The sequence below is a fragment of the Hirundo rustica genome, chromosome 3 (assembly GCF_015227805.2).
Source record: "Hirundo rustica isolate bHirRus1 chromosome 3, bHirRus1.pri.v3, whole genome shotgun sequence".
Classification (NCBI taxonomy): Eukaryota; Metazoa; Chordata; class Aves; order Passeriformes; family Hirundinidae; genus Hirundo; species Hirundo rustica.
In genome coordinates this window covers 2,438,272-2,457,142 of record NC_053452.1, presented here as the reverse complement: position 1 = coordinate 2,457,142, position 18,871 = coordinate 2,438,272, and the positions used below count along the sequence as shown (strand labels likewise).

General features: G+C 45.4%; 1 protein-coding gene across 2 annotated transcripts in view; it reads left to right on the top strand.

The window, feature by feature from the left end:
* The first annotated feature begins 1,578 nt into the window (after positions 1 to 1,578).
* SERTAD2 (SERTA domain containing 2) overlaps positions 1,579 to 18,871 on the top strand; it is a 78,520-nt gene continuing 61,227 nt past the window's right edge. For both annotated transcript variants that reach the window (XM_040059207.2, XM_040059205.2), the window contains exon 1: positions 1,579 to 1,805. The gene's annotated coding sequence lies outside the window, so the exon portion shown is untranslated. The remainder of the gene's footprint in view (positions 1,806 to 18,871) is intronic.

Sequence of the window (18,871 nt, the reverse complement as noted above, 5' to 3'; positions counted from 1 at the left end):
TGTGAAATCTTCCCTCCGACTCCCTTGGATTTCAATAAAAGCAAACAGGAAAAAAAACCCCTGTAATAAGTCCCATCGTTTCTGAAGTGAAAAACATGGACAAAATATTGCAGGTCATCATTTTTCAGCTCTTTTATTACTGTGGGTGTGAAAATGAGGAAAAAAAAAAATCTGTATTTACAGCAGTCTGTCGACGGAACAAGTTTTTAAAGCAAACAAAATTGTATTTTTCAGCCTGTGAAAACACCAATGCGGTCCTTTATTCTGTTATCTCATTATCTCACAAAAGTCTATCAGCCGTCTCATGCTTTTACTGCAAAAAAATCAGGTCTTAGCCTAAGAGTTCGTACGTAGAGATGAAGAGGCGAAACGCACAATTCGAGCACCCCGTTTCCTTCACGGGGATTAAAAGGCTGGAAAGGTTCCCGTATATGCTGGAAACTCCTGCCGGGCATTGCTTCCTCCTCGCGCCCAAAATAAATTCCTCCGATGTTAATCATTTGCGATAACAGCGTCGCTCTTTTACACCACCGACGCCGCTCCTACCTGTCAATTCCCGCCCCTCCTCAGCGGCAGGAGGGAGGAATTGCGCTGCCGCTGCTATTGCTCTCATTTTATTTTATTTCATTTTTTTTTTTCCCATTCACCTGGTCAAATTCCGACAGCGTGCCGGATCCCGGGATGCGCTTTGTTCTCTAAAAACCTCTCAGAATTAGGAAACAACCAAGGCCTTGAGCCCTGACACCTGTCAAAGACAGGCAACCCCCAGCTCCCCACTCCCCCACGCCTCGGTGTCCCGAGGGAAGCCGAGGCTCCGGCAGTCCCCTCCCCAAGCTTTTCTCCGCCGCCAAGCGGGGCCTCCCCGGCTTCCCCCGCACCAGGCCCCGGCTCCGCTCTCCTTCCTCCCGCGGGAAACGACCTTGGCGGCGCCGGGTCCAGCCCCGCTCCGCCCTCGGTCTCCTCCCGCTGGGCCTAGGCGGCTCCGGGGCGAGCCCTTCCCCTCCCCGGGGTCTCGGAGGCGCCGGCCCCGCCTCGCCCGCCGAGGTTCCGCCGCCCCCGCTCCCCGCGCCACCGCCTCCCCGCCGCGCTTCCCATTGGCCGCCCGCGCCGCCCATCAACCCGGTCCTCGCCGCTGATTGGCCGGCGCCCGGGCCGGCGCGCGGGTCCCGCCCCGCGGGGCTCCCCCCTCCCCGGCCCTCCCCGGCACTTGGCGGCGGAGTGTCCTCAGAAGACTCGCTGGGCCGGAGGGGCCGCTCCGCCGCCGCCGGCCGGCCCGCGCTCCCATTGGCCGAGCGCCCTGCCAATCAGCCCGGCCGCGGCGCGCCGTTGGCTGCCGGGCGGGCGGGGAGGCGGGGCGCTCCCTCTCCCCCCCCCCCCTCTCCCCACCGCTCCCCCCGCCCGCGCGGTGCCGCCCTGTGACCAACTCCCGTGTGTGAGTCACGGCAGCGCCGTCAATGCCGTGTGCGGGCGGGCGGCGCTGCCTGGGCTGCCCCGGCCCCCCTCCCCCGGCACAGGGCTGGCGGGCCGCACTTGTCACCGTGTCACATCCTCCTCCCCTCCGCCCGCCGACCCGGCTCACCCTCCCCATCTCGGCCGCCGCCCGGGGCCGCCGCGGCGGCATGGGATAGAGCCGGGCGCAGCCGCCCCCGCCGCTCGTTTCACGTTGACCTCCCCGCGGTTTAAATCCTTCCCCCGCGCTTCCCCGCCGCCGCCTCCTCGGCTCCCCCGCGCCCCCTCTCTCCGCCGAGCCCCCGCTCCCCCGGGCGCCTCCCTCGCCGGTCCTCGCCGCGGAGCCCCCGGAGCGGGTGAGTGCCGGGCACGGCCCTCCCGGGCCGGCTGAGGGGGCTGGGGCTGCGGGGGGCGCGGGCCGGGGCCGGGCCGTGCGGGGCGGCCGGCAGCAGCAACTGTTCCAAAGTTGGGGCATTCCCCTCCCGGCGCAGCCTGGCACTGCCCGCTCGGACTGCGAGAGAAAGGGGGAGGAGAAAAAAAAAAAAAAATATATATATATATATATACACACACACATAGATATAACCCTCCGGCGTCGTTGCCAACTTCTAGTGCGTGTCGTGCAGCCGGCGATCGTAATTTTGATTTTATTTTGGTGGGTTTTGGTTGTGTGGTTTTTTTTTTTTTTTTCCCCCGCCCTGGTTGAGGCTGTGGTGATGGTTGAGGTGAGGGTATCCTGAAACAACCGCTCCGTGCCAGGCTCTGGCCACTGCCCGTCCTGGAGGAGCGGGGGAAGACACCTTTCGTTATTTCTAGGTGCTCCATCCTCCTCCCCACCCTGTCATTCCTGGATATTTCGCTATCACCTGGGCTTCACTTGCCGTGGCAAGGAACATGCGTGTTTGGAAGGGGGAAGCCGTGGTCCGCAGCGCGGAGTTTTGGTGTCTTGGCTTGGTGTTGGGAGCGCTGGATGTGAAATGGTTATGTCTCTGTTTCGCTGCTATTGATTTTTTCTTTCTTTTTTTTTTTTTTCCCCCTCCCTCCCTCCCCCCTCTCCTTAATGTATTTTTAGAACGTGAATGTGGTATATGTTCTCGTGTGCTGTACGTACAGAACAGCTAAAATAAAACAGAGGCATGGAAAACCCCAGCAAATACAGCAGCGCTTCCATGCACAGGACGTCCAAAGCCTCAGTGCTCTGCTGGGTTTATTTATTAATATTAATTGCTTCATCTTTGTAATTTATATCATATGGGAATTAATTGCTGAATGGAAGGTTTTACCAAACCTCACAGGGCTCCAAAATTAGCTGTCTCGGGCATCTGAAGAATAAATCTACCGAAGTTTTGTTAAGAGGAAAGGCCAGCATCATTCTGGGAATCCTCCACATAAAGTTTCTCTTTCTAAAGGCAAACACTTCTGCAAATAAGTCCTAGTAAAGTATGGCATTACTCAGTGAGTACTCAAGTGTATGCAGAAGGTCAGTGAATTTCTAGAGAAAATTCAATCTTTACTAAATCTTCTCTTGCTTTTATCTATAAATATAGGGAGGGAAACAAAAAATACATCAGCTGTGAAATTGACATCAAACAGAGAATCGGTCATTTTCCCAAGGGGTAACTTACCAGACATGACCTGAAAACTTCCTAAATTTTGCCTTTATGGGGAGGGGTCTGTTGAATCAGTAAATCAGTATGAGGTGGGCCTGTCTCTCCTCTGGAACTGGTTGGGCACCAGCGCAACTTCCTTAACAGAGCGGATTTCCATTAATGCGAGGAGTAATCAAGGCGCTCACGTTTTGGGAAAGGCCCCGTGTAGTAATGACGTGACAAGCTGTGATTCCTCCCCTCATCAGACCCAATTACACTACCCTTACTCACTGCCAGTGGCACTTTACTGCGCAAGTGCTCCCTGCGATGCTTGTGTGACTCCTTGTGTACTACAGTGCCAGGCTGGGTGAGGTAGAGTGGCGCTTGTTTGCTTTTTTTAGGGTTTTTTTTTTTTTTCCTCATAACTATTTTATCCCCTTTTCCTTGAAATGACAACTTGTTGGATAACTATTTTGTTTCCCTCCTTGGGCCGCGAAGAAAACTCCTGAGGATTAAATGTAATTCTGTTTTGTTAAGTGACCGTACCAAAACCAAACCCTGTTTAAGGCTTCTGTGCTGCCGAGTGAAGCGGGCAGGTAAGTTTTCCGCGTGTTAAGCTTTCCCTCGTTGCTACGGGAAGTAGGGGATGGATTGTTGAAAAAATTAATTATCTTGTCCTGAAATTCCTCCGCGCCTGTGGGATTCCATACTTACACGCGGTGTTCAAGTTGGAGCCGTTTTCTTAATTCCCCTCCGTCCCTAGAGCCGCCCCCACCCCCCGAACATTCACATCGCATTGTTGAAGTGTTTGCTGTTGAAATCGCTGGCAGAAGCATCGGGCCCTCGGCTGGTTTTCTTTAAAGCAGTTGATAATGACTTGGATGTGATGTTGTAGGAAGATAATGCTATCTGCTGTGTCCATAGCTCAGGTCCACTGTCCTGCTACAACCTCGGGAAAAAGCTCCGCGCTGAGCAGCAGCCTGTAAAGAAAACACGTCGAGTAAAAAAAGCAGAGTTGTCTTCTGCCTTTCTATACTTGTTTATAATTCTCTTGGAAGTTTGTTCGGTACTCTTTCGGAGCGAGACAAGATCCCTTCGTGTTTGTTCCATGTTCTCACTTCCTCGTATGACTGTGTTCATTGCTAAGCCTTTGTGTCACTGATTGAGAAGTTATTGTAATTAACGTTAATTATGCAAACTGGATTGTTTTTAGAGGCTCTCCAGCTCTGTATCGATACTTGTCTGTTCGTTGAACAAAAATCCACGCGTTTCGCCGTTCTCAGAGGAAACAGATTAACCTGTTCCAAGCTAAGGCGTGCATGGGAAACCATAGGAAAATCAAAGTTCTATTAGCTCAAATGGCGCACCGCATCCTGATGGATGTGGTGAGCCGGGTATGGTTGGATCTGAGCGATCAAGGCAGGGCAAACAGGGGGAGCAGGAAAGGGTGCTCTAGGTACAGTCATTCGGGGAGGGTGTTTACACTGCAGAGCTCCATTATGTTTTTTCCAGGTAGACGGTACTGGATCAATTGGGCCGAATTCTGCCGTCCCTAATTGAACAAAACTCTCACTAAAATACCCTGGAGCTGCCTGCTTGAATTTGTTTGAGAAACGGAGAAAAAAAATCGCAGGGTTTGCTTCATTAATTATTCAGGACGTTTTTTTATTTTAGGCTTGGAGAAGATGTCTTCCTTAAATTCGTGTTAGAAGGTGTTCCAGGGTTGCCTTTTTAAAAAGAAAAGCTTAATAAAAAGTATCTTTGAAATATACATCCCTGTAGCAATGGTAACATTTTATAGTTTTTTTTACAGTGTGAATCGTAGTGACATTCACGAAAGTCTCCATGTCTGATTCCGAATCACCCTCTTGAAACCCTTCTGAGCTGAGAAGGACTTTAGAATTTCTCCCTAAAAGTCAAAATTGTTGCAATATCGATACGTTGTATTCTTGTGTACTCTTGGGAAGAAAAGTAATAGAGGCGGGGAGAGTTTAAGTGGGAATTGGTTGTCACGATATCACGTCTGAAAATATATGCAGACTGGCAGATTAAAAATCAAGTCTCTCTAACTTCCCATTTAAATAAGCAAAATTTGGTTTGCAGTCTGCTTTGGGTAATGAAAGAGATTTTTTTTTTTTTTTTTTTTTTTTTTTTTCCCTTTTTGTTTCTGCTTTTGGTGCAGTGGTCCTCTGGAAAGTTAGAAACAGCGCCCTGGGGCTCAGCGAGGTGGAGGGTGTATAATTATATGGGAAAGCTCCATAGCATCAGTGAATTAGCATTAGCAGCTGAGTGAGTTTGTTAAGCTTGTAGAGATGGCATTATGGGAACCAATAAAAAAAGCTGATTTCTTTTTCTTATGGCAGATTCCATGTGTAAAAGGAAAAGATGCTATTTGCTTGCCTGCCTTTCACCTCGGCTTGCCAAGCCGTTCGTTGATTTGGAAGGGCAGGTTTCTTCGGTTCCGGCAGTCGGTAGTCAGGTTCGGTTTGCTTTTTTAAACTCTCTCAAATCTTTATTTATTAGATTGTCTTCCAGAAACTGCACTAACATCCTGGCCATGCCAGCGGCTTCACGTGTGTCTGTTTGTCAGCAGAGGCAAAAGGGAAGATCACGTATTTTTCTTATGACGTGCTGGTGCGGCATTGTTTGTTGTAGCCCAAACGCTCTATGTTCCTTGACTTTCCTGTTTTGGATTTCAGTGAAATTCTCCCAAGGATTTGGAGGATACTGATGCTGAAATCCACATTCAGAATAAAAGGGAAATAGTGGCCTTAACTGTTTCCAGAGGTGTGAGTAAGGAGGAATGATATTAAGCACTGTAAGATGTGTAATATGCATTGGCCTTTATTTCTTTGTGTCAAAGCTTCTCCTGCTTTTATACCAGAGAGACAAGTATCCAGATCATTCATCACACTGAGCTCTTACAGGGGCACGACAGACCAACAGCCTTATGTTGCACGCTGTGGAACGTGTACGATGCATTAGGTTCTGATGATCTATATAAAACATTTTAATTGGGAGGAGCTGTAAATGGGAACGGCTGTCTTCTAATGCAAGGGCTTTGTTTTTTCTTCTCTTCTCCCCGATTGAAATTAAACTTGAATTTACGATCAGATGATTCTGTTTTAATGTAGCTGAGTGCTACTACTCTTGATGAAATGATTTATACACTTTGGGGGATCCCTCTCTGCCTTTGTGGTGGGTGCTGATTTGGTGGACATTCTGGAACTAAGAAGGTCCAACCCTGCACCTTCTTCAAGGATGCTGCGGTGAGCATCTGTTCTGTGACACGTGAGCAGGCTGTGTAATAGAGTTCGAGCATCATGAGGCTCGTGGAGCACGTTCTTGTGTGAGGAGAAACACTCCAAAACGCTGGGTGTAGGATGCAGGCACCACTAAAGGTCAGCAACTTGGAAAATCCACACTGTGGTTCATGTTGACGTTTCAGCGGGAATTCTGATGGAGGTGTGGTCCCAGTGAAGGTAGACTCAGGGGTCTGGCCTCACAGATAAAATAGCCTTACTCTTGTCTCTTTGGTAACCCAAGCCTGTTTGCTGATCAACTGGCAAAATTATGTTTATAGTCTCCCTTTGCTTTGTTTCCGCTAATCTCTAATTAAGTAGATCCAGGGAAGGCCAGCGTGGTGCTTTTAGTGCTCAACTACAGCTTAGAAATGACACTCTGCTTTCTAATGATTACAAGCAGGTGAAGTGACAGGAAGGGCAGAGATGTTGGAGTAATGTGATCTGCAAGTAAATTCCTGATTCTCTAAAATGTTTGCCCATAGCTGTAGTGTTCCACTGTACTTTATATCTGGCACTGGCCATGTGTGTCCAGTTAGGGATGGTTAAAAAGCACAGAATTATGGGGGGAGGAAAAAAGAAAAAAGCATGAAGAGATCTTAGCTGAACCAGAACAAAACCTCTTTAGCTCCTGCCATTTGAAATAGGGAGGAAGCCCTAGAAACAACGAGGGTAAAGTCTCTCGCAACTGAAAAATAGCTGTGGTGATTGTGACTCTGAAAAAGCAGGTTCTAGATAAGAGAAGGAATTGTAGTTACTCTGTGGTCTTGTCATAACCTTGCTAATGTGGTTAAAGCATTAGTTCTGAAAACAAGTGCATTGAGAGCTTGGAGTCTTTTTCTTAAAAACGTACAAGTCTATATTCCTGTATTTTCTGTGGGGCAAAATAAAATACTGCTTGTTGGATTACCTAATTTCAGTATTGTTATTAAAAAAAAAAACGCACCCTGTTTTCCTCCTGTCAAATGAAGTCAGATATTCCTATGGATGCCTTTTCCTCTTTTATCTTTTTTGTTTGCTTGTTATTGTCCCTTCTAAGAACCTTTTCATCACCTGCTTTCCTACTTTCTGTCCTACTGAATTCCTTTTTTGTTGTTGTTTCGATTCCTTCCACTTCCTTCCAGATTAATTTTTTTTTTTCAATTTGTTATTGTACCTTCTAGCCTTAATCAACTCCCAGCGTTGCTGCTTGCCTATAGGATCACAAGGTCCACCTTGAAGTGTGTCATGCCAATGATATTTAGTGTCCTCTGTCCTTGGCAAGGAAGAGGTTGCCCTGTAGTCCCGTGGAAAATGTGAAGGGAGAGCCTGTTGGAGGTGTGACTTGAATTGGTGCAGTCATCTAGAAGGAGTCAGGGCCACAGCCAGAAATTATACCCAGGTGTCATCAGTTTTCAGACACGTGCCCTGTGTAGTAGCAAAGCAGGTTTTTTGCTCCTTCTACCCTTTGCAGAGCTCTTTTTTTTTTTTTTTTTTTGTTGGTTTTTCTACTTCTCTTTATTTGGCTGTCTTTTCTGGTTTTGTCTTTTCCTCTCTGTAATATGTAACAGCTATTAATGACCTCTCAAACTGCATCGCAGGGGTGTTAAGGCTAGTGTGTTTTCCTTCATCCTGTCAGGAATATTTGGCTGTTGCCAGAGAAATTGAGGTCAGAATTGGGGTCTCTTGAGTACCATGCACCAAAAGGGTGTTTACATATGTGTTGAAGATACCAAAATACTGCTAAAAAAAAAAAATAAAACAACATTTGTAAAGTTAAAAAAGCTGGTGCTTGTTTTCAGGTGCAGTATCTCATAAAATGAGATAGGCAAAGGTGCAGCCTTTTTCAGAGAACCTTTCAACTATTAAACCTTTTTTAAAGGAACACACGAGTTCTTGGCTGAACCTGCTCAACTGAGGGAAGGTGAGCAGTCCTCCTTCCTGTGACAGGGAACAAATCTGAGAGTAATTTTCAAAACAGAGCTGAAGTCTTCAGGCCTGGTAGTGGTGATGGTTGTTGCCTGATGTCAGGTGAAGGAAATAGTGGCAGATAGGCAGTGGGAAAATGCCCAGGAATTCAGACAATCCAAGGAGGCTGTTTTAACTGTCCTTTGATTAGGAATATTTTTAATTTATTCTGTTCTCAGATATTTCAGTGCAAATTCTAGAAACTGCAGCTTCTGTCTTTTCAGATTGGCAGGTTTTTGTAGCATGCCTATCTTGAAAAATCCAAGAGAGGGAGGAGGTAAAAAACTGAATCTCAGATACAGTTTCCCTCTGTCCCTCCTGCCATGTTCAGAATGATATCTCATCTTGTTCTCATCCTTGTTCAGAATAAAAGCTGTGATAATCCATTTCCTTTGCTGTGATAATCCCTCGCCCAAATGTCCTGGTAGCATAATTTGATTGTGGTGCTTGGACAGCTATCATATCACCCCTACAAAGCAACAGTCATAGTTGTTACAAACAACAATATAATCCAAGAAATCCAGAGTTAAAGTGCTTACAGCAGAGCCTAATTGCATGCTAGAGAGTATTACTGTATCTTCCTGATTGATGTCCCTCATTGGCCAAGACAGACTTGCAGATGAGTTCTTAACATATTATTTAACAAGATGGTAGTGCTCTGTGTTTAAATTGCTTGTTGTTGTGGGTTGGTTTTTTTTTACTGCCCTCCCCAATGCGGGGTTCAGCACCTCCTTATTACTTTTATGGGAAAGCCACAGATCCAGATTCCTTCTGGAGCTATTGCAGCGTGAGGGAACAAAGTGTAGGTTTTTTTCAAGAGCTACTAAAGCAGCCTGTGCTCCTTGCCCAAAAAAAAGTTAGGAATCCTTCTAATTTCTGAGGCTTTTGTGTGGGTTTTGTTTTATTTTTCCTTTGCCTTTCTTTCCCACTTGAACCCTGATTCTGAAGGAGCTGGAGCAATTACACAGCCTCTCTTACATCTTCACATTCAGAAGAGGATGGAGTGGGAAAGGTGGTCTGCATTGGACTTCAGATATTCTCTCTAGCCCCTTTGCCACCCCTAAGTCAAACTATTTCAACCTGAAAAGCGGCAGAGGAAAAATTCCTGCTTGAACACTTTTTCCCGGCTTTAATGAGAGTTTTTTAACAAAGAGAGGAAATAGCGTAGGTGAATGCATCTAGCACCCTTTAGGAAAGGGTCACCACCACAGGGATGCTGCTGAAAAAGGATGCCAAATCCTCCCAGACTCTGTACCAGGTTCTCTGAAAGGCTCCTATGATATAAAGAAGCTATATAGCCAGTGTGCATGTATATTTCTGAAGGTTATGCTGGATTTCTGCCATGCCACAAACCCTGATTAGAATAATTTATAATAAAAAGTGAGGCAAGGATTCCAGAAACGGATAACATGGTGGGGGAAGGAGGGAGGTGAGTAGCAGAGAAAGCAAATCTGAAGGTATTCCTGGTCCGTAGAAAGAAGAAGCTGCAGTCCTAATTTTTGATGTCAGGGATGACTGTTATATGGTTGGCTTAATACAAATACTGTGCACTGCTGTTTGTTTATTTATTTGCAGTGGGACTCAGGGATATTTCAGGTACTTTCCAGGTGCTTAGTGCAGGTAAGATGCGGAGGAGGATGCCTGCAGTTTCTTTCCTTCCAGGAAAGACGCAGGCACTTGGTGTGTCTGGGAAGAAAGGAGATCCTTTTGCTTTTCTTCTGCATTGCGAGTCAGTCTGTGGTCAGTTTAGAGCTCTTGGATCCTTTCCCCTGTTTTTGTGATTGTGTGATATGGTGGCTTTGTAAGTGGAGGGTTTTTTCTGTCATGTTCTGTGCAGAGAAAGGCTGTGAAAACGGTAGAGCAGGGGAATGAGGCACATGAGGTGTGTGCATGCAGTATCAGGCTTGACATGGCCAGGGAGAAGTAGCACTGGGGCTCTGCACAATCATTCTTTGGGGCACGAAGTGTCATCGACTTCAGCTCAATTTTTTTTTTTTTTTTTTTTTTGCTGTGATTAAGGCCCTGAGTATGCCTGTAATGCAAAACAGAAAACATAAAGAAAATGTTTTCTCTTCAGCCATCATTCTAGCATGCTTATGTGTGTATGAATCATTCCTCCTCCATCTGGAAGGATGAGATGCAGAGCTCTTTTCTAAGGAGGTATCTAAAGTACATCCTCATAGCAGCCAGCAGTTGGCATGACAAAAGGGTTATAGCAAGTGGCTGGCACTTTTCCCATCCATCTTGCCACTGGAAACATAATGCTTTTGCAATGTGCTTGTTCTTCAGGCACCAGTGTGCAGAGCCAGTCCTTGGGACATGCAAGAGGAGCTGGTGCATGTTGTTAGCTTTTGTTTGTGGCACTTCCTCAGCAGCCCAAAAACTGGGAAGAGGGAATAACACCTATAAACTGTTTTCCTTGATTTAAGCATGACGAGAAGTGGATGGGAACTCATGGAACATCCACAGGTGTGGGAAGGTGGGAAGATGGGCAGCAAGGCATCTGGCACCGCCAGTGTGACATCAAGTGTGGGAGAAGACTTTGTTTTGCCTCTAACCTTGTATGCTTTACACGGAGCAAGGAAAAATACAGTAGTATTGAGAGCACAAGGAATAAGGCCTGATTTTTAAAAATGTCATCTGTTGTTCATGTCAACTGTCTTGGGTGTAGTTTGCAAGAAGGCCAAGGCCCTGAATCAGTTAACTTAGTCTTAAGTGTTCCTGTGATGTCAAGAAATGGTTTTATTGTGCTTTTTTTTTGGTAGAGGAGTGTTTAATGTGGTGTCAGAATAGGCAGTAGCAGGAAGGGCCCCTTAATCTCAGTGCTCTGCTTTAACAGCTCTCTTGTTACTTTTCTCTTTTGCTGACCGTGACTGCTTGTCTTGCAAGCGGTGGCCAGCTCTGCATGTAGCTCAAACCTGAATGTAGAAACTGGATGTTCTTCTGCCCAAGCTCCTTGGGGCACTCTTGAAATTCACCAAATGCATGCTCATGTCTTTGCTGCTTCCTTCTTTTCAAGGGTGGTTGGAGATGAGGTAGAGTCCAGGATGCATTGCCTGCCCTGAGGGTCTTTGGTGCAGTAATGAGCTTGTGTTTTGGACCAGTTGTTCTCAGAGCTGGGACCGGTGGCCTTTCCTCCCTGGGGAATACCTCTGCAGACAGGTAGAGCCTCTCTGCCCCCGTTCCTGCTCTGCTTTTTAACCAGGGTCTGTTCAGCAAGACAGGCTCATTTCTGCTGCAGGAGCTGAGGGTCATCTCTCCTCCTCACACTGGATAGTCTGGAGGTTTAGGGCACCGCTCCTGCAAGACCTCAGCTGACTTGGATCGCAGTGGGAATGGCAGGGAGGAAATCCCCAGCCTGGCTTACTGGAGAGGGCCAAGTCCTGCTCTGCAGTATGGAGAATGCAGGCTGCTTAATGGCTTGTTTATGAAGCACTTCAGCTTTTTGAAGGACAGGTCTTGGTGCACGGATGGAGGAACCTCCTTTGTGCTTCTTTGCAAAGGGCGGGTTCAAGGTGCAGCCCTCTTGTTGGCATCTCTACACATGCTGACCTCAGGAGTTCAAAGTACTGTCCTGTTCCTTGGTATACTTTGGGTTTGGGGTGGAGGGAGATGGGTCTGTAGGCTTTCTGCAATGGGGCTCCTCTTCTGAAGTGAGGACAGCCGTGCCCCTTTCCTTTGGAGCTGTTGTGACTGCAGGCAGGGACTGTGAAAGCCTCTGCTGCCACTGAAGCTGAACACCGCATGTATGCTGCCTCTCAAAGTGTTTTGGGGGGACTGCTCTGCATCTGGGATGTGAAATGTTGTCTTTCTGCAGTGGGGCTCCTCTTCTGAGGTGAGGACAGCCGTGCCCCTTTCCTTTGGGGCTGTTGTGACTGCAGGCAGGGACTGTGAAAGCCTCTGGTGCCACTGAAGCTGAACACTGCATGTATGCTGCCTCTCAAAGTGTTTTGGGGGGACTGCTCTGCATCTGGGATGTGAAATGTTGTCCTAGAAAGCCAGTCTGCCCTGGAGAGTGAAATACTCTTGCGTATTAAGGCACAATGTTGGACTTTGTATCTGGGGAGAGCTTTTCTTTGACTGTGTCTCAAGCTTCTGTGGTTTTTTCTGATACATGATAGCCCAGAGAAGACCCTTCAGGCAGGGATGCTTTCTTACTTTCTTTAGCTTCATAATTGCTGTTTATACTATAGTGCAATAAACACAATTAGCATTTTTGGCTTATTTCGCGGTGTGTGCTTGCATGTGTAAAAGATTGAGTGTGTTAACTCTGCCATCTTTCCTCCCTGTGCCTGAGATATTATCTGGTGATGATCTTTCCTGATACGTAACAGCTTTGGAAAGGAAATAACACTCCCTATACTTTCAGAAACATTTCAGTAGCTTGACTTCAGTACAGTGGTAAGAGGGATGATGAGGGGTGTTACCTTCAGTCTCTTGAGAACTGGCTTCTGGATCCTGCAGAGCACGGTCAGCAGGCGGAGGACGTTCACATTGCACACTTCACCGGCAGTGTCCAGTTGGAACCTGCTCCATGGGAATAAATTCAGTCTTGCTTTTCTCTGTGTCACAGTCAGAGTTTACAGTCTGGGGACCCCTGAGGCAGGAGAATTGCTCTGCCGTGTGTGTTTGAGTACATTCAGCAGGTGTAGTCTGTCCTGTGAAGTGTTGGGTATTTCCTAGTCCGAGACAGCTGTAGGTATTTCCACTTGTTGGGAGGCTGAAGACCAGGTTCCCATGACCTAAATTGTGCCTAAGGCTCTGTGGTTGAAGGCCAGGAGTCAGATGGAAGGAAATAAAAGATAACAGTGACTTAGGTGCAATTTAGGACATGTGAATCTGGCTCCTCTTCTCCTGAAACACCAGTGTGCCAGAAGCATGTGATGTAGGAAGCTGCTAGGAACGGGCCAGGCCAGTGACTATATTTCACTCTCCAAAGTATTTCTAAACAAACCAAACTAGACTTTACACCTTTAACCAATTTGAATTCTCAAGCCAATCCCTTCACTGTGAGGCAGAGCAAAGAATCTGAGCCAAGCAGCGCTGCTTATTACTGGAAAGGTCCTGACATCTCACTTCACCCTCTGGAGAGTAACCAGAGGGGTGGGGAGAGGCTTGGAGCTGTGCTAACACATGTGTTGTTTTGTGCCTCTGGGGACTTTTGTTGCTGTGCATTCTCTTGTTTTTCCATCTTACACAAAATCTGAAGGCTTGTGTTGCAGCTGTGGCCTAGAAGGAGTAGTCAATGCTCTGTTAGCCATCAGCACCAGAGAGACCTGGTGATGAACAAAGGGGAATTTGGGGCTCTTGGACAGGGATGCTCTCAGGTTTGCTTGTGGCCACAAAGAGGGTGATCTCCCACGGTGTTGGCCCTGGTAATCTCTGACTATCAGTCATCCTCTTCTTGTTTGGAAGAACTTTGACTTAATGAGAGACACATCAGCTTGAGTAATTTCTATTTGAAGATATTAAGCTCTGTGAATACTGAAGAATATCATATCCTAAGCTTTTGAGCACTTCTGAGTGTAATGCAGTGCTGTTCTTGGAATGATTTTTTTCAACTACAGGGCCAGTTTAAATAGAACTATTTAAGTATATGTTGCTGTTCATCATACATCAAAAAGTGAAGTTCAGTGAATAATGAGTTACCACAGGGCACCACAATGTGATAAGAACTCATCATAGCTTTGCAATAAGTGGCAGTGTCGTTAAAAGTAAAAAAGACTTTTTGTCTATAAGCTTAATTGGAAAAGCTAGAAGTCTTGAGTGGAGATTTTTAGCATGCTGACCAACTGAAATATATTGTAATAAGAGCAAATTTATGTGTGCAGAGGGTGTCCAAGATTTTGATTGCTGCATGAGACACATGGCTATGGGGTGTTTTCCTGTGTATGCCTTTTGTGTAGGTAAGTGACAGTACCTGGCTTCTGGTCTGGAGGGAAAATGTACTACCTTATTATTGAGCAGCTTCCCAAGGTGCACTAGTTGTCATTAAAACTCAGCAGTAGACCACAGAGCTGTATTTGGCAGGTGGGGATTTTATTTTCCCTAAACTTTTAATGACGATGACTTGCAGTTATGTCATGCTGTAGTTTTAAAGTGTGCAAGGCAGTTTGGCTCATTCGTGTTCCCGTTCAGGTTTCTATATTGTGCAGCTGCTTTCTGGGATTGCTGATGATATGGAATATGGTGAGGATGACCAGCCCTTGGTGTGGACAGGGATATCAGGCACTCCCTCTTTCACTGGGTTTTTGCAGCAAAGCCACTACGCTCGAATTTCCCCGTCTGCAGAATGTGGCTCCACCCTGCAGTTTATAAAATATCTTAAACAAAAAAAAAACAACAACAAAAAAAAACAACAAAACAACATCTTTTAAGAGGAATGATGTGCAAGATCCACGTCACTTTTCTTCCCTTTGTGGTGCTTATTTTAAGTTATTGCTTTTAGCAAGCAGAATCAGTGTACCACCGTGGTCTCAGGGGTAGTTAGCAGGACACCACGATCTGCCCATCTGCAGCAGCTCTGCTGGAAAGGTCTCATCTGCGGGAGCCCTTGTTTGCACTTAAGGACAAAATGCAATCGAGCATCTGGTGAAGTCTGCTCTATGGTGGAAATTAACTATAAATATATACCTGGGGATTTTTTAATCATTAGTCTTAAATTGATTGTTTCCTACCAGCTGTAGGGCTCCAAAGAACTGCTCTTTCTTCCATAGGAAAAATATCCGTTCGGTGGGCAAATGCAACACTACAGGTAAGATGTGGCAACAATAATGCATGAAGAGCAGTGTGAGGAAAAAGGCAAGTTCCTGCTCCGTGTTGTTCCTGATTTTTTTTTTTTTTTCCCCCTAATTACATGGAGTTGGAAGAGTGAGCTGGTAGGATATGAATGTTGCCATCCAATAATAAGAGTTGTGGTCTTGGGTGCCATGCAAGCATGAAGCTTCAAGAGACTATGATGTGTTTTGGGGGACAGACCAGGAATAATTCAGGCCTGCATATGGCTTTTTCTGGTAGAAAGGTAAGTTAAGGGAATGTCTGCAAAGCTGGAGTTGTGCTCCTTATTCCAGTTAAACCAATGTGTAAACAAACCTGCTCACTTGATGTGTTCCCATTAATTTGGACTGCTTACCTTTCCAGTTTTTCTAGCTTGTGATTTGAGCAGAATGAGCCAGTAGGAAAAATGACAGTCTGAAACTGGCTTGGCTTGTCTCTGGCTCTCCCCAGAAAGCCAGTTCCTTTTCTACCACCAAAATAGGGCCTGGCTCCATAGCTATTGTTCAGGACACCTGAGACAGCAAGATCACCTGCACTGCCTAGAAAAGGACAGCGAGGAAAAACTTTCAATCCTTCACCAGCCCCTTCTGCATCCTTTTACCTGTTGAGACCTTTCTCAAGTGTACAAATGGTGTAGCAGCTGTGGCTTGAAAATCCCTGGGGCTTTCCCCTCACCCTCGGGTATTTTACTGTGTCCAGCCCTGGCACCTTTACAGGCACAGGCAGCAGAAGCCATGCGTGGGGCCAGTGTCACATCTGTGCTGAACATCATCTCAGCTCAGATCTGCTCTGCCCGTGCCTCCTTCCAGCACAGCCACACTCTACAAAGCAGGCTGGCCTCTGGGAAAACAAATTGTGCCATTTTTCTGGCTTGAGGCCTTCAGGTCTGCAATGACCTTGAGCCTCTTGTCCCTGAAGAAGGGACTACCATGAAGAAGCCCTTGTTTTTTTAGTGGGAAACCAAAACCTGGGTTACTGAGGGATCTCTGGGACCAATTAAAGAAGGTTTTCCCACTGTGTGTGAGAGGGGGAATGGTAAGGAGAAGACTGGATACTCAGTACAGCATTTAATTTGATTGTGTAACTCCAGTGTGAGAGAATACAGAACATCAAAATCTCTACTACTGCCCCATGCAGAGCCATATAAAAATAGATGGTGAAGTGAGCCTGACCAGAAGGCAGCCCTCAGCTGCAGACCTCTGAATTCAACCAGATCCCATGGAAGGTTAAGGTCTACTTTAATACCAATAAAAATTCTTTACAAATTCTCACACTCCATGCTTTGGGGTGCTGCCTGTGTATCAGTGGGTACAGTTGGAATGCTACCGGAAGTGTTTCCTTTTTCCCCTTGATGTGTTGCTAGAAGCCATTCCCAAGTACGTTTTGCCAGACAAAAAGAAATGAAACCTGTGAATCCCAAACCCCAAGATTTACTGTGGGCTCCAGTGGGAGAAGTGAAGTAGTTTGCAAACTCTAAAAAAAAGTTGTTTGAATGCTCTGTGAGGAATACCACCCGAGAAAGGGGTATTCTTGGTTCTTTAGAGACAACAAGAGGTCAGCTGAGACCATTTTCTCTAGCCTTACGTAGCAGTGTAAAAATAATTCATGGGAATTTTATTTTTGACTAGTTAGCAAGTTGAGGAGTAGCAACAGAAGTTCTTAGAGCCGTGATTAACTGTGTTGCTTTTGATCTTGTGGCTGAATCAAAACTGAGGATTGGTTTGACCTGAAACATGAAGTGTTTTCTTTTGCTAACATGAAAAATTAAGATTTTGGCTAGTCCTAAACCCCAGTATTTTGCATTGTCTGAAGTCCTTTAGGTGAAAGAATGATTGAAAACAGTTTTCTGGTTTCAGGGAAGCTACAATCTTTATGGCTATTCACTGAATTCAAATTGATTTTAGTCCTCTTGAATCCACATTTTGCTGAATATAACATGGGAGAGGGAAAGGGAGCTGCAGTCCCCCCAGAGTGTATCCTGTATCATGAGAATGGAATCACAACTGTTCAGCTCCCTTTTTTCAAAGCAGTGCTGCTCACATCTGTGATAGTCCTCCAGACCAAAAAAATTCCCAGCATTGATAACAGGCAGACAAAACTGAAAGCCTGTCACAGTGAGAAACAGCTTTATTTTTTTTTTTCCCTAAGAGCAGCGTGCATGTATAAGGCGAGTGAAAAATATTCCCTCATGAAAAAGCAGTAAAATTGCTGAAGAGCACAGCTAAACAAAGGTCAAACTGCAATCTGAATGGAGACAGAGGCTAAACCTATATGCAAAATGTACAGAGTGCAGTATGAAATGTAGGTAACCAGCCCAAGGAATATTATCATGCATAGATAACACATGCATTCATACTTTTTGAAAGCCTGTTAAAAGTAAGGGTTGACAATTCAATGTAGTTATCAACCAGGTTATTCACATTTGGTTCTGGTGTATGGAAATAAAAGCTATTTTGAACTGTTGTCTGTATACAGAAGGTCTAGAGGAGGCCACCTTGAGAGTGTGGTTACATGGGGAAGGTACAGAGATGAGGAGGCTTCCAAAAGAGGAAATTGTGTCTAGACTTCAAAATGCCAGTTCTCAGTTTTGTTTTAGGTGGTGATATCCTGTCTGGTATCTTTGAGGAGAAATAATTGAGAGGAAACAGTCAGTGGCATGTAAAGAGGTGCTATGTATCATTTCAGAGTAAAAGCTCCTAAACTTTTATATTGAAAATTGCCACCAACCCACAAAATTTGTCAGTGTAGAAAAGGCAGCATGCATTTTGTTGTCTGAGAGAGTATCAATTTAATACCACTGGCCAGCAGTGATGGAAAGTGTTCTTGTGGAGGCTGTCTGCAAGGTCTTGACTAACTTGCGTGCCTTCTTCATATATTTTTATGTTAAAAGTTAAATATTTTGGTCTCTTTAATGTTTTAGCTGGATTCTCAGCTTGGTGTTTTTATAGATAATTTGATAAATGTAAGTAAAATATAGAACATTGGACCCACAGAGTAAAGTTCACTGTTTCTGATAGTTCAAATTAAGTTTCCCCGCTTTTGTGCATTTTTTACGTGCACTGTACTTCTGATATTGGGAGGGGGGATCTCAGACTCAGTACTTCCCTAAACGAAGAGGAAAACAGTTATTTATGTTGTTTGTGGTTAACCTACAGAGCAGTATTAATGGTCTGTAAAACCTCTTCGGATAATTGACTCAATAGAAACTTTTGAAAAATTATTTAAACTCGAAAGAAAAGTTCCATGGGAAGAGAGGACTAGATGGAGTTAAAATCATCAGGAGGATGAGTTGGTGTGTAGTTCTATAGTAGAGTCATGGGAGGTAAGAAGGCAGAGGAGTGTGTATTTAGGTGCTAAGGGGAAGAAGCCATTAAGTGGAACCAGAAATCTTCAGTACAGTTAATTCTTTCACTCAGATGACAGGGGCAGGCCACGCTTCAATGCAAATACTGGAAACTTCACCTGAGGTGCCAATAATTGCTTTTAGTATTCCTCAAATTCAAGTATGCTGGAGTGTTTTCCCAGGCAGAAATAAGTGTGATACTTAAAACTTGAAATGGAACCTTACAGCCGTAGAGATAATTATATTTGCACCATATAAAAGTTGTGCTTGAAAACAGGATTTGATGCCATTGTTTAATGTGTTCCTTTACAGAGGATAATGTAAATGAACAAAAGTTACGAAATGGTCACGCGTGGTTGGATTTCTTTTTTTGCTTTGTTTTGGTTTGTTTGTTTTTCCTTTGGACTATTAATGATTTAGAATATTTTGATACAAAAAAAATCAGTTAAGTAATTGTACTTATA